Below are 12883 nucleotides of genomic sequence, written 5' to 3'. Positions count from 1 at the left end.
CACACGCACACACTAGTACACACAGAGAGGCTTGCACCAGTCGATCTTGTCATGAGGTGATTGAGGTTTTAATTAAAATGAGAGACCACAGGGATACACACATATCCTTGGTCACATTTTATCACAGGAAAAAACTCAGAGGAGTCAGCTGTGTCGGAACACTAGGATGGTCAGACCAACACACACACTATAGTAGTGTTTTCAAAACTATCCAGTTAATGATAGATATCAATTCTGAATATTTGGAATTGTTTCAAGACTCATTTTCATTGTCTTTTCTTAGTTTAATTTAAAGGGGCTTTACTGCCATGGGAAACATATGTTTGCCAAAGCAAGTAGGAATTAAAACAGGAAAAAAAAACTGTGTGTACAGTTTACGGTGTAGAGTATAAAGACATTTTTTGATTCGTTTCATACATGCGTATGTCCTTCCAGGATTTTACGATGTCGCAGTCACAACAGTTAATCAAAATTCAGCCAATCCCCATGACTTCTGTGCAGCTTTGCAATTTTGTCCAATCACCGCAACTTTACTGCAAATTTGGCAACTTAAAAAGATTCTCATTTCATCGTAGAGCTGTGTGAAGTGTATTGATTCTCGCAGACCCTTTCTCAGTTTTTTACAGTTCCTTTTATACTGCCTCTGCATGGTGGGAATTCCACACCATTACTCTACCTTGTTGTTCTTTATAACAGGTACAAGCACAGAATGGAGGTACAGGGTTGTCTCACCTTTGAACCAGCATCGGATATAGTAACAGCGCTAAAATGGCATCTGTATGGGACAGCTGACAGGACAGGGTCATGGGTGGTACAGGTGTGACATTTTGACGATGTGCTATGTGCGCGACCCACCGTGGGAGATTTAAAAAGTGACAGTTAGCAGTTAGCAAGTCACTCAAAAAAAAAGACCAAACATTTCCACAAATCGGGGAAAACAGTGAGGTTCAGGAGCTCCTTACTCTCTGAGATCAGCAGCCATACAACAGGGATGGTAATTCTTTTTTTATAAAATGCTGCCAGCGGGTATGTTATATGTCACACTAGAGGTTGATGCTGTTGTGTTACATGTCATGGCCGTCATGCCTCTTTTGCTTCCATGGGGATGGCATGCTGTCTAAAATCATACACTGGACTGAAATGACACTGCCGTTGTTTGGTTCTATGTAAAATGCAAAGGTGGGGCCGAGGTGCAGACACACAGTTTGGCAGGTCCTGTGTGTTTGCTGAAAAAGTCATCCAAAGAGCGAAAAAGACCTTGGATTGTGCTATCAACGTCTTGCTCTGTTGTGTGGATAACTCTCTATCTTCTGCTGAGTTCAACATGTCCAAGAAAAAGGGACAATCAAACCCTGTATCCAGCCAGATGGAGTCAGCACATGCTGTTCACAAGAGTACTGGACTATGTACCACCCATGACCCATGCCAGGCCACCCCCAGGTGAACAGGAACAGGCTGTCACAGGTAGACCACTCCTGGGTGATTTTAATCTTTTGCTGATACTTCTCTTGGCTGGTGATGTTGAACTAAATCCTGGGCCTCAATCTTTAACTGGATTAGCCCCACGGCTAGCTGGACCACCTCCAGTGCTAGCTGGGCCTCTACCTCTGCTAGTGGGGCTAACACCACTGCCAGCTAGGCCTCCACTTCTACTAGCTGGGCTAACACTACTGCCAGCTTGGCCTCCACCTCTGCTAGCTGGACCTCCACCTCTGCTGCCTGGGCCTCCACCTCTGCTAGCTGGGCTAACACCACTGCCAGCTCGGCCACCACCTCTGCTGGCTGGGCTGCCACCTCTGCTAGCTGGGCCTCCACCTCAGCTAGCTGGACCTCCACCTCTGCTGCCTGGGCCTCCACCTCAACTAGCTGGATCTCCACCTCTGCTGCCTGGGCCTCCACCTCTGCCGCCTGGACCTCCACCTCTGCTGCCTGAGCCTCCACCTCTGCTGCCTGGCCTCCACCTCAGCTAGCTGGACCTCCACCACCACTGGCTGGGCTGACATCGCTGCCGGCGGGACCTCCACCACTGCCAGCAGCTCATTCAGACTCCATCACATCGCTGCCGGCGGGACCTCCACCACTGCCAGCAGCTCATTCAGACTCCATCAGCAGTGTAGCGATGGGTGAGTCCAGGAGTGGGTTATGCCCCAGAAACCCTGTGTTCAAAAAACAACGATCTGCAAATCTATACAGCACCCTTAACCAAGCCAAGGTAATCTGGGACCCACAATATAAGCCAAGAGGTCTACTTGGTGGACATTTAAATATTAGAAGCATTCTGCCCAAGTGTGACCAAATTCATCATCTATTAAGTAACTCGAACCTGGACTTTTTATGTTTGTCTGAGACCTGGCTAAATATAAATTCACCGATGGCTGGACTGCATGTACCAGGCTACAATATCTTTAGGAAAGACCGGGTTGGAAATCGGGGTGGAGGGGTAATATTTTATGTAAGGGAACACTTAAAGTGCAAACAGATAGAATGGGTCTGTGTACACAACCTTGAATGTATCGGTCTTAAAATAGCTCTCTCTCCACAAATGTCGATAACGCTGATTGGGATGTATAGACCTCCATCAGCCTCTAATGCTTTCTATGCGGAGCTTCAGGCTCTACTTAAGGAATGTGATACGAAAAATGAAGTTATCTTGCTTGGAGATTTAAATATTAACTGGCTTGACAAATCGAATCGGAGACAGTTAAAATCACTATTAACTAATTTTAACTTTACTCAATTAATCAAAGGTCCTACTAGACTAACTACTTCCTCTGAAACATGCATAGATCTTGTCTTTTCCAATAAGTGTGAGAGAATTCAAAAGACGTTCAATATGATCACAGGTCTGTCAGACCATAACTTCATTCTGTTCTCAAGAAAGCTATCTAAAAATAGATTTTCTTGTACTAAGAAAACAATATCAGAGCAGATGAGAGTACCGAGGAGGGAGATTCCAAATTTGACACAGGCGCTAAACAATATCAATTGGGATAATTATCTCACCCATAATCATGTTAGTGACAACTGTAATGTATTCATGACTGTTATCCAAGACACAGTGTCTGCATTTACTAGAAAAATTAAAGCAAAACCATCAAAAAAGAATCACCTCCCGTGGTTGAATGAAACCATACGGACATTACTGAAAAAACGAGATCATGCTCTTAAAATATCACTTAAAACGAAAAGGGTGAATGAAAGACAGACATTGACTTCTCTAGAAATAAAGTGATAAAGGAAATTCGATTTACAAAAGCAAATTTTTATTAATATAATTAGTACTGCAAGAGGAAATGCTAAAGAGATCTGGACAAATATTAAAAAACTGACGGGAAATCGTATAGTGCACAGAGAAATTAGGGAGCTACAGCTAGAGGAGAAAGTCATCCATGATCCAAGGGACATTGCAACAACTTTGAATGATTACTTTATAGACTCAGTTAAAGAACTGACTCGAAGCAACTGCCCCCAGATAGAATACCACCCACCAATGCCACTGAATGCCGACAAACCCTTTCTTAATCTGTGCGTAGTGTCGCAGTCACAAGTTGATAAAGCTGTGTGTGGCCTCAAAAGCTCTAAAGCCAAAGATTCATTTTGTATAGATGTAACATTTCTAAAATATCACAAAGAATCTTTCATAGCACCCTTAACTACTATTATAAATAAATCCATAAACGAAAGTTCCTTCCCTGAACCCTGGAAGTGCTCTGTCATTACACCAGTCTTTAAGTCAGGTAATCCTGCAATAACCAGCAACTACAGACCGATAAGCATACTTCCAGCAGTTTCCAAAGTCATGGAAAAAATAGTAGCGGAGCAAATTGTAGATCATCTTAACAACAGTCCATATACCTTGAACAGGATGCAATCTGGCTTTAGAAAACATCATTCTACTGAGACGGCGGTTTGCTTCTTTCTGGAAAACATAAAATCAAAGCTGGATGCAGGTGGTGTCATTGGTGCTGTTTTCATCGATCTCAGAAAAGCGTTTGACACCATTAACCACCAGATACTGTTGACCAAACTGTCTAGTTTTAACTTCTCCCCAAGTACTCTGAATTGGATTGAATCATACATATCTGCAAGATCACAGTGTGTTAGGATACAGAACATGAAGTCAACATCACGTAACAACAATCTCGGGGTACCGCAGGGGTCAGTGCTAGGTCCACTGCTTTTCAGTTTGTTTATAAATGATCTGCCAAGTTGTTGTCCTTCGAATGTCACCTGCCAAATGTATGCCGATGATGCTGTTCTGTATGTCCATGCAAAGGATAAAAAACACGCTGCGCAAGAACTGACAGATGCTATGACAAATGTGTATAACTGGCTTGAGAAATCCCAACTATACTTGAACATATCCAAGACTGTGTGTATGTACTTCTCAAAAAGAGCAAATACTGACAGTGATCCCAACGTTTCTGTGCAAGGTAAACCAATTGAGGTGGTACAAGAGTTTAAATACTTAGGAATCACTCTTGACTCACAACTTCTTTTTAAACGACAGATAAAAAACACTGTGAATATAATTAAGTTTACCTTGTCTAACTTTAGGTTTATTAGAAACAATCTAACTCTTGAGTCAGCAAAATTGTATTTTGATACTATGATCATGTGACACATGTCCTATTGTGTAACAAGTTGGGCATCAGCCTGTAAGATGACACTAAAGCCGATTGAAACAGTTTATAAACAAGCTCTGAAAGTATTGGATAAAAAACCAAAAACGTACCATCACTGTCAGATATTAAAAAAACATGAGCGCTTAAGCTGGGACAACACTGTTAAACACACCGACGCTATCTTGATTTACAAAATCTTCCATGGCAAAGCACCTCCTCCATTACAAGAATTTGTGAAAAAAAACTCAAACAGATCAACAAGAGCTGGTTCTAGAGGTGACTGTGTAGTTCCTTTTAGAAAGAGTGCCTTTAGTCAAGCCACTTTCTCTGTTCGTGCTTCTCACACCTGGAATTCAATACCAAACACAATACGTGAACTCCCGACTCTGACCTCTTTTACCAAACATCTTAAAGCTTGGCTATTGGAAGAACAACACTGTTGCCACAACCGTGCCTAAACTTGTATATTTGTTTAATGTTAGCTAATTGTTGGGGTACCATCCGCAATTTCTACTGAGTACATACATAAACATCACTGCTTTATTATCATTACTACTACTCCCTCTTCCCCATTAATATTTTCACTATTTATTATATCTTTATTTACTTTTTAGGTATTAGGGCTACGTGCAAGGCAAGACGCACTTTATATTCTTAAAAATGGGTACTCCCAGTATCATATAATTGCCATTGCTGGTATTTAATTAATGTAATATGTATTGAGTATTGTGCATTTAAAATAGCACTTTATATTTACTGTGCAATCGGGCAATCTGCAATATAATTACGCACCTAACACTTTAACACTTCAGCACTCTGCACTTTAATCAGCCCTTTGATATCTAATTTTAGCATTTAACACTAGTGAAATACGTATGGTCCCCTGACCCTTGGCCTGTATGTTTCATGATCCACTATACTGTTTCATTGTTCTTGCTTCTCTTTTTTATTTTCTGTCCTATTGTGTTTTCAAGGACACGTTTTCTCTCTCTGTAATTACTCCTCCTGCTCATACTGGCCATGAAGGCTAACTGTTCTACTTGTTGTTACTGTTGTTTTATTGATTTTATTATCTTATGTTGTTGACATCAACCTGCAGAAGGGACTAAAGATGGAAATTAGCCGTCGGCTATAATCTTGCATATTTACATGTATATGTTCATTAATATGTATTGTCCCTGTTTTAAATAAATAAACTCAAACTCAAACTCAAACTCAAGAAGGGACTTAGTAGTGGCTTTATAGTGCAATCTCTGTGTACTGTAAATAGGGCTCCTGCTTATCATGGCACTACTGCTGCAGGACGAGACCTCTATGACTGGAGTCATAGGGCCTTTCCCAAACCACCCCTACACCCTCTCCCTATCCACTTGCACTCCGTTTCCGCGTTCAAGTGGAGGGTCCACCACATTAAGTGCCTTCCCAAACCATCTAGTGAGGAGTGGAATTGACACTTACTGACCACTTGCAACACAGAACTGTGTTCATCATGGAAGAAGCTCTGCACAAATAAAGTTCCACATACTTACCCTGAAGAATGCAAACTGTTGAAACTAAGACAGACATTTCAAATTGTCATATAGACGTTGAATGTTAAATGCTACGATGTATTTAGGATCAAATGTACACCTCTCTGGTCTCTATAAAACGGTAGTCATGTTTATTTTAGTTTTAGTTTATTTTTAGTTTGTCCTAAAACTTGCCACTGTGTTTACACTCTACACCTTGATGTAGGGAGTTTTATTCAGCTGTGAAGGTAACTACAAATGGAGTAACACTAACACAAGACGGGTGGGAGTGGATAGGGTTTGGTTTTGGAACAGCCCACAGACACACAGTGACAGGGCTGCCCAAGAGTTATTTACAGGTTTAGTGACAGTTTAGCCATTTTGCTGTTGGTGTGGGATTAACAGTTTGGTGTGGTGGTGTGGGATGTTAGCTGCTGCTGCAGGGCTTCTGCCCAAGCCTCTCACAGGGACGGGGAGTGTTTCCCCTACCATTATATTAGGGGGGGGCGCCCCGCTTTCAATGTTTCACACTCCGGCTACAGAGATGCAGAGTCACAACGGGGGCTTCAACACACAGATGGTCTCTGATGGGTCATTGTGATAGGCCAAGGGCACTTTTGGACCAATAAGAGTGGAGTGTTGACCTAGAACAACCTCCGTCGAAGCGTTGGCCCCGGCGGCCAGTGACAGAGGGTAAATGGCCCTGTTACTGAGCCGTCCCCCCATCTGGGTCTGTATGACACTGCACACCATCATCACAAGCTATGTCACTATTACACGAAGGGAAAAAAACATTACATCATCAGCACAAACCATATACTATAGGAGGTGTGCGTTACTGTGCAAACAAACATACACACTGTCAGATTGAAAAGGGTTTGTTTTTACACCTAAATGTCATTATTATGTATTTACAAAAGCACATTAGTGAAGTAATTCCATTTCTGTTCAGTGATTTGGATGACCAGTTAGAGTGTGTGCCACGGTGCCAAATGCAATTCAGCAGTGGCTGCAAATGTCTTATTACCGTACAGTCAATGATCAGCAAACAAAAGCAGACGATCAGTGCCTAATGAACTGTGTGGTGGAGCAGAGAGAGTGAGCAACGGTCTAGACAGGCCTCGTGGACAAGGTCAATCGCTGTAACGGTCCAATCTGAACATTCTCCACACGCAGGCAATTTCTCTGCACGGCTACTTTGGATATTTAACAGCTCGGGCTGCCAGCTCGTCACTGCGCGTACATACAATGAATCCCCAGCATGCCTTTCCATCGGCAAGCTCTGCCACTCTCTTCCTCTCCAAGGAGCATCCTTGTAATGTGCATTCAATCACTCCATAAAACAGTTGCATGAAAGAAAAGCCATTCATTGTGGTGCTTAAAACTATGGGGATCATTTGCCTGTGTGATGGGAGATATAGGAGCAGTGGATGGCACATTTTCTATTTGAAAATGAGCTGTGTTGTCTATGTTCTGTCTGTAAAGCCTATTGTCTCCCTCTTTGTGCTTTACTAAGTACATCTAAATTGTTATCACCCTCAAAAGGACAATTTATTCTCCGCATTACAAAGATAAAGGAGCGGAACGTCATTGTGTGGGTTGGGGATACTTTTTGACAACTTTCTTTGTTTTAGAATTGATTTAGAATTTGTCTTGACCTTGTTCACAAAACACAACTCAAGCATAACCACTGAAGACAGTTTCAAAAGCTGTAAAAGCGCAGACTGTCTCAAAAACTGAATATAAAGGAAAGTGTGACAAAAGTATAGTAAAGAAGCAGGAAGCTAGTGTAATGATGCCTGACCGCTCAATGAACTGTCATTCAGCATAAATGAAATGCATGGCTGAAGACCTGGATAAGATGAAAAGGATAAAGACAATAACTACTGGGAACAGACTTTGAGATTACTGACACCTCGCGTTCAAAGACCCTTCATCCCCCACACACAACTCATTCCCTCCAACATGTTCTACAAGATGTACATATTGAACAATGGAGTAAATTCAGGACAGCACAAGTCCACTAAGATAATTCTAATCATGATTAATTTGGTCAGTATCGTGATTGCAATTATTTAACACAATTAATTACTGACTTTGGAAAAATCATGCCTTTATCAAACTTAAAAAAACATGTCTTTTTAACAGTGGCACAGCAGACTGACTGAAAGGCACATTGTAGTGGGGCTCAAGAAATCAGACCATATTCTTTATTTGGGTATTCTCTGTGACCTACAGTATATGTGAGTGTGGTTGGATATCTGCAGTGATTAACACTGTAATGCAGGACTATTCAATTACAAATTCAAGTGGGCTGGATTTTAAAACCAGAAGATGTTGATCAGCAGCAAGCGGCTTATTTACAATGTTTGTTTGTTTTTTAGCTTTTGGTAATGACAAGTTTTAAACAAATGCAATTTAATGTAGTAACATTTATCGTTTCACATTTGGAATGAATAAAATATTTTTAGCTAGATATCTGACCAAGGAACATCACATAATGCAAAAACAGAATAAAAAACTATCAGTGCACAGAAGCATAATCGTGGTGGCCTTGACAGTAACTAATAACCTACTGTTTAGGAAAACACATAAGACATAGTGTTATACAGTCTATGGCAGCAACAGTCATGTTTACAACAGAAAAATCATTGTATAAACTCAATAATATCTCAGTGGAAACAAATCTAACATGTCACTCAGTTTTTTTTTTTCCTGACATCACAATACTGAGTGAAGAAAGTCATGTTGTGTAAGCATGAAGAACACAGACATAAGTATCAGTCATTCATCCTGCTCTCTGAGGAGACTCACCTTCTGCAGGTCATCTACCTCAGCTACATTTTAAGTTAAACAGTTAGTGCACAAGTGCACCAAATGTGTTCACACTGCATAGCACAGGAAAATGCAGTGTACTACTGGCACACTTAAAACAATCAAAAACTTGAGTGTGGAATGATGGACACCCTCAACAGTTGCCATCTTTGTGATGTAGCAAACCTCTCAACTTTTGACACAGCAGCTGGGGACAACAAGGAGCCTGTTAGCTATACATGTTTTTTTGCACTAAGTACCAATACAGTTGTTGAAAAAAAAACTCATCAGTAATGTTTGTTGGGTCTGTAATAATGATAGTGATAGCAGTCAAATGTTGATGATAATGCTTCACTGCCCATTTGCAATTCGCCGTTTACAAAGAAGATGAAGAAGATGCATTAAAAAAAAAAAAAACTGCCATCACTTACAGTAAGTGCAAAACAATAGTGTGTGATTTGAGATAACACTGTCCTGTTGGCATAAGTGCACTATGCAACCAGTAGTAGTGTAGTGTACATAGTGTACTACATTGAAGTGTACTAATGGAAGTATGTGATTTGAGACACACTTAATCGGTTCGTATTTTATTTGTACTGACTGATTTTTGGGATCCACCAATGTCCTCTTTCTTTTTGCTCTTCTCTTAGGTAAGAAAACTTTTTACGAGTTGTTGAGAGCATTCTGATCAAGATAAGCGAAAAACATTTTGTTTTCACAGTCCACAAATTGTTTGTCTAATGTGAGGAAACATGAGTTTTAAATTTGAGGAACATAAAAAAAATGCATGAACATCATGAAATCAAATGCAGATTATTATTTTAAGCGTATTTATAATGGTTTTATTATCAAAGTTGCTGGCTAAATAAATACTATTGGTCCATTTACTTTTAATTGTTTTCATTATTTTTATTTATTAAATTGATTTTAATTTTCTGAATTGAGTAATATTGAATATTTTAAATTCTCAAATAGATTTTCCAGATTGTACTTAAATGCTTTTACTTGAGTAACATTTTCAGTGCAGGGCTTTTACGGTAACAGAGTATTTTTTACAAAGTGGTATTAGTACTTTAATTTAAGTAAAGGATCTGGGGCTGGTTGCACAAAGAATCATAAGTTTGCTCCTTAAGTTTGGCACTTAAGGTTTAGTTTTTCCTTAGCTGAGGAAATTACTTAAGGGTGTTGCACAGAATCTCTTTAAAGGTTGCCTTAGTCAGTAAAAAATGTTAAGGCATTTACTGCACTGAAAGAGATTTTACAACAGTAAAATTTTATTGTTTCCATGGAGACCATTTGTTGGCTTGCACTTGTGCTTGTGATAGCCTACCTGTCATCGCTCTCTCATCCTTCTCTTGCTAAGACACGACACACTGTTTTGTGTACATGAAATACCTTCTCAATATCTGATTGGAAAGATCCTCTTGCATAACCTCAGAGCAATCATTAATTGTAAAGGGGCTGGAAGAGCACAGCTTCAGAAAGTTGAGTGATCCAACCTCAGACATTGAGACAAATCATAACTTGTCCTCCAGTTAAAATTATAGTGCAGAACGCTCTTCTCGGGATGCCTTAATATTCCTCATTTATCACCATAAACTCAGTCATGTTACCGTTAAGATGCAATCAGAGGTACCATTTGTGTTTGGGTTTTTTTTGTCAAGACTTTGGTTCCAGACATGGATGTTTTGTGCAACCGATTTTTTTCAAAGGAAACCTAATTTAGATTTAAAGCAAAATCTTTACTTAAAAAGCTTTATACAACTGGCCCCTGAATACTTTATCCACTACGGCTGCTGACACGTCAATTACAGCATCACAAATGTTTTGTTATTGCTGGGTTTTTGATTTCCTGTAACTTCAGTACTGACACCTTGAAAAATCACGTTTACTTTTTGTAAGTTTATTTGACAGTACATTGCTTTCACTACTGTTGAATAAGCCAAGAAGAAAGTTTATCTGTAATGCCAAAATTGTAAATTTGCAATGCCAAAATTGTAAATTTACCATTGTCAGCATTGTCTTATTTTTCTGTGTTTAAATGATACTGGATTTAGGAGGCCACTAAGACTGGAAATGCACAAATTGTGCTACACCCCTGTTAACGGGACCACAATCTGTACCCCTCTTTTAGAACATGCTGAAATGTACCCCATCTAGTGAGCAGTTTAGTGCCAGTATATAGAAACTAAGGCCACTGGCCACTGCTACTGGAAATAAAGAAATAAACTAAGTGTGACAAGCTTAAGAGCTTAGTGGAGAAGTTGGGGCATACTGTCCCGAATGCCTCCTCATGTTGTATTCTTCTTTTCATACAGGGTTTGGCTTACTCTGAATGCACAATGAACACACACACACACACACACACACACACACACACACACAAGAACAGTAGGAGTCACACAGACAATTAGACCAGGCACAAATACAACTTGCCCAGTCTGTTTACTTTTAAAATGATTCTTTTCACTGTGTTTTTAGAGCATTATAAACAGTTAGAAACTGTTTGGATGCAGGTTACAAATTGAAACAATTCATTCTGTTATTAGTGAAAATATGGCTCTGCTGCACAAATTTGAAAGATAAGTGGATATTATTTTAGGCTGGTGTCCTCACCTGCAGCAAATTAGACTTGTTCTGCTGTAGTCAGTGCAGTTAACCTGAACACTGCAGGCTTTGGTGGCCAGCTAACTACACTGCTGACCAGTGGTAATGTTAGCATTCCGCAAGTAGCCAAAATTAACTACACTGTAAATCCCAATTCACTCAACCTAAATTTCTTTTGGAAATAGCTTGCACTCAAAACTTTTATTTGGCACAATACAGTAACATAAAAGTTTTCAGTACACCAGACACAAATAAATGTTTTGTCTCTTATGTCAGTTCAACATAACTTTTTTTTTTTTTTTTTGCTGTTTAAGCATTTTATTTTATGTTATATGAACATAAAACATTGACTGTATATTACTGTATATTTTACAACATTGTTGTATCACATCAAATTATGATAACATATTGTGGTAAGCTTAGCAAGAATAAGGCAAAGGAATAAATGCTAAACCAGGAAGTGCTCTTTATTTCCCCTCAGCACAACTTTGTAATACACAACATTAACTGTAACCCATTAGAACCATTATGAAATATATAACGGGTGAATATAGTAGTCTGGTGAATTTCACCAAATCAGTTTTTCTTTATAACAACTTGTTTTTGTTTATACTCTCCTGCCTGTACTTGTGAATTTGCGGTGTATGAGCGAGCGTGATGACGGAGGCACGCCGTGTGCACTCTGGCCACAGTCCTGCTTTACATGGCCAGAGGAGAGCAGAGCTCGGTAGGCGCACGGTGGTCGCACTACTCACCCTGTCTTTCTGTTGTATCACAGTTCAAGAGTAAAGAACTAGAGACCCACTTCTGCCTCACATCTGATAATTTACACAACCCAGAACACAACGCAGAGTAATACGGGTTACATTGGTGTCGTGACCTTTGGAGGATTGTTTGAAGATTGACGCCATCTCGATCGCCGTGGGAGCTCTTTATTAGCATCACCCTCATCCAAGTTAGTCATCACAGTTGTGTGAAGCATTTCACATAGACTTATCCAGATTACTGACCAGTCATTAAAGGTTCAGGCTTCGTAATGAAAGCTGTGAATTTTTGAGGGTGTAATTAACCTGGACATTGTGTTTTTTGTAAAGTGTGTTATTTTTGATACTGTTTTTATCTGTGTAAGTCTGGCATAATGGAACCTGCCCCAGCTTATGAGGGAGAGGTTTCTGAGGGGGAGGGTTACACTTAGGGTTGGGTACCGTTCATAATTGAACCGATACGGTACCGGTATCTGGAATTCGGTACCGGTACCAAACGGTACCTTATTTCGGTACTTTTTAACCCTATGGGCCCTAGGCCTTTTTGGGGTATTTTTACTGCCTT

The sequence above is a fragment of the Epinephelus moara genome, chromosome 13 (genome assembly GCF_006386435.1).
Source record: "Epinephelus moara isolate mb chromosome 13, YSFRI_EMoa_1.0, whole genome shotgun sequence".
In the NCBI taxonomy this organism is placed as follows: domain Eukaryota; kingdom Metazoa; phylum Chordata; class Actinopteri; order Perciformes; family Serranidae; genus Epinephelus; species Epinephelus moara.
This window is presented reverse-complemented; position numbering follows the sequence as displayed.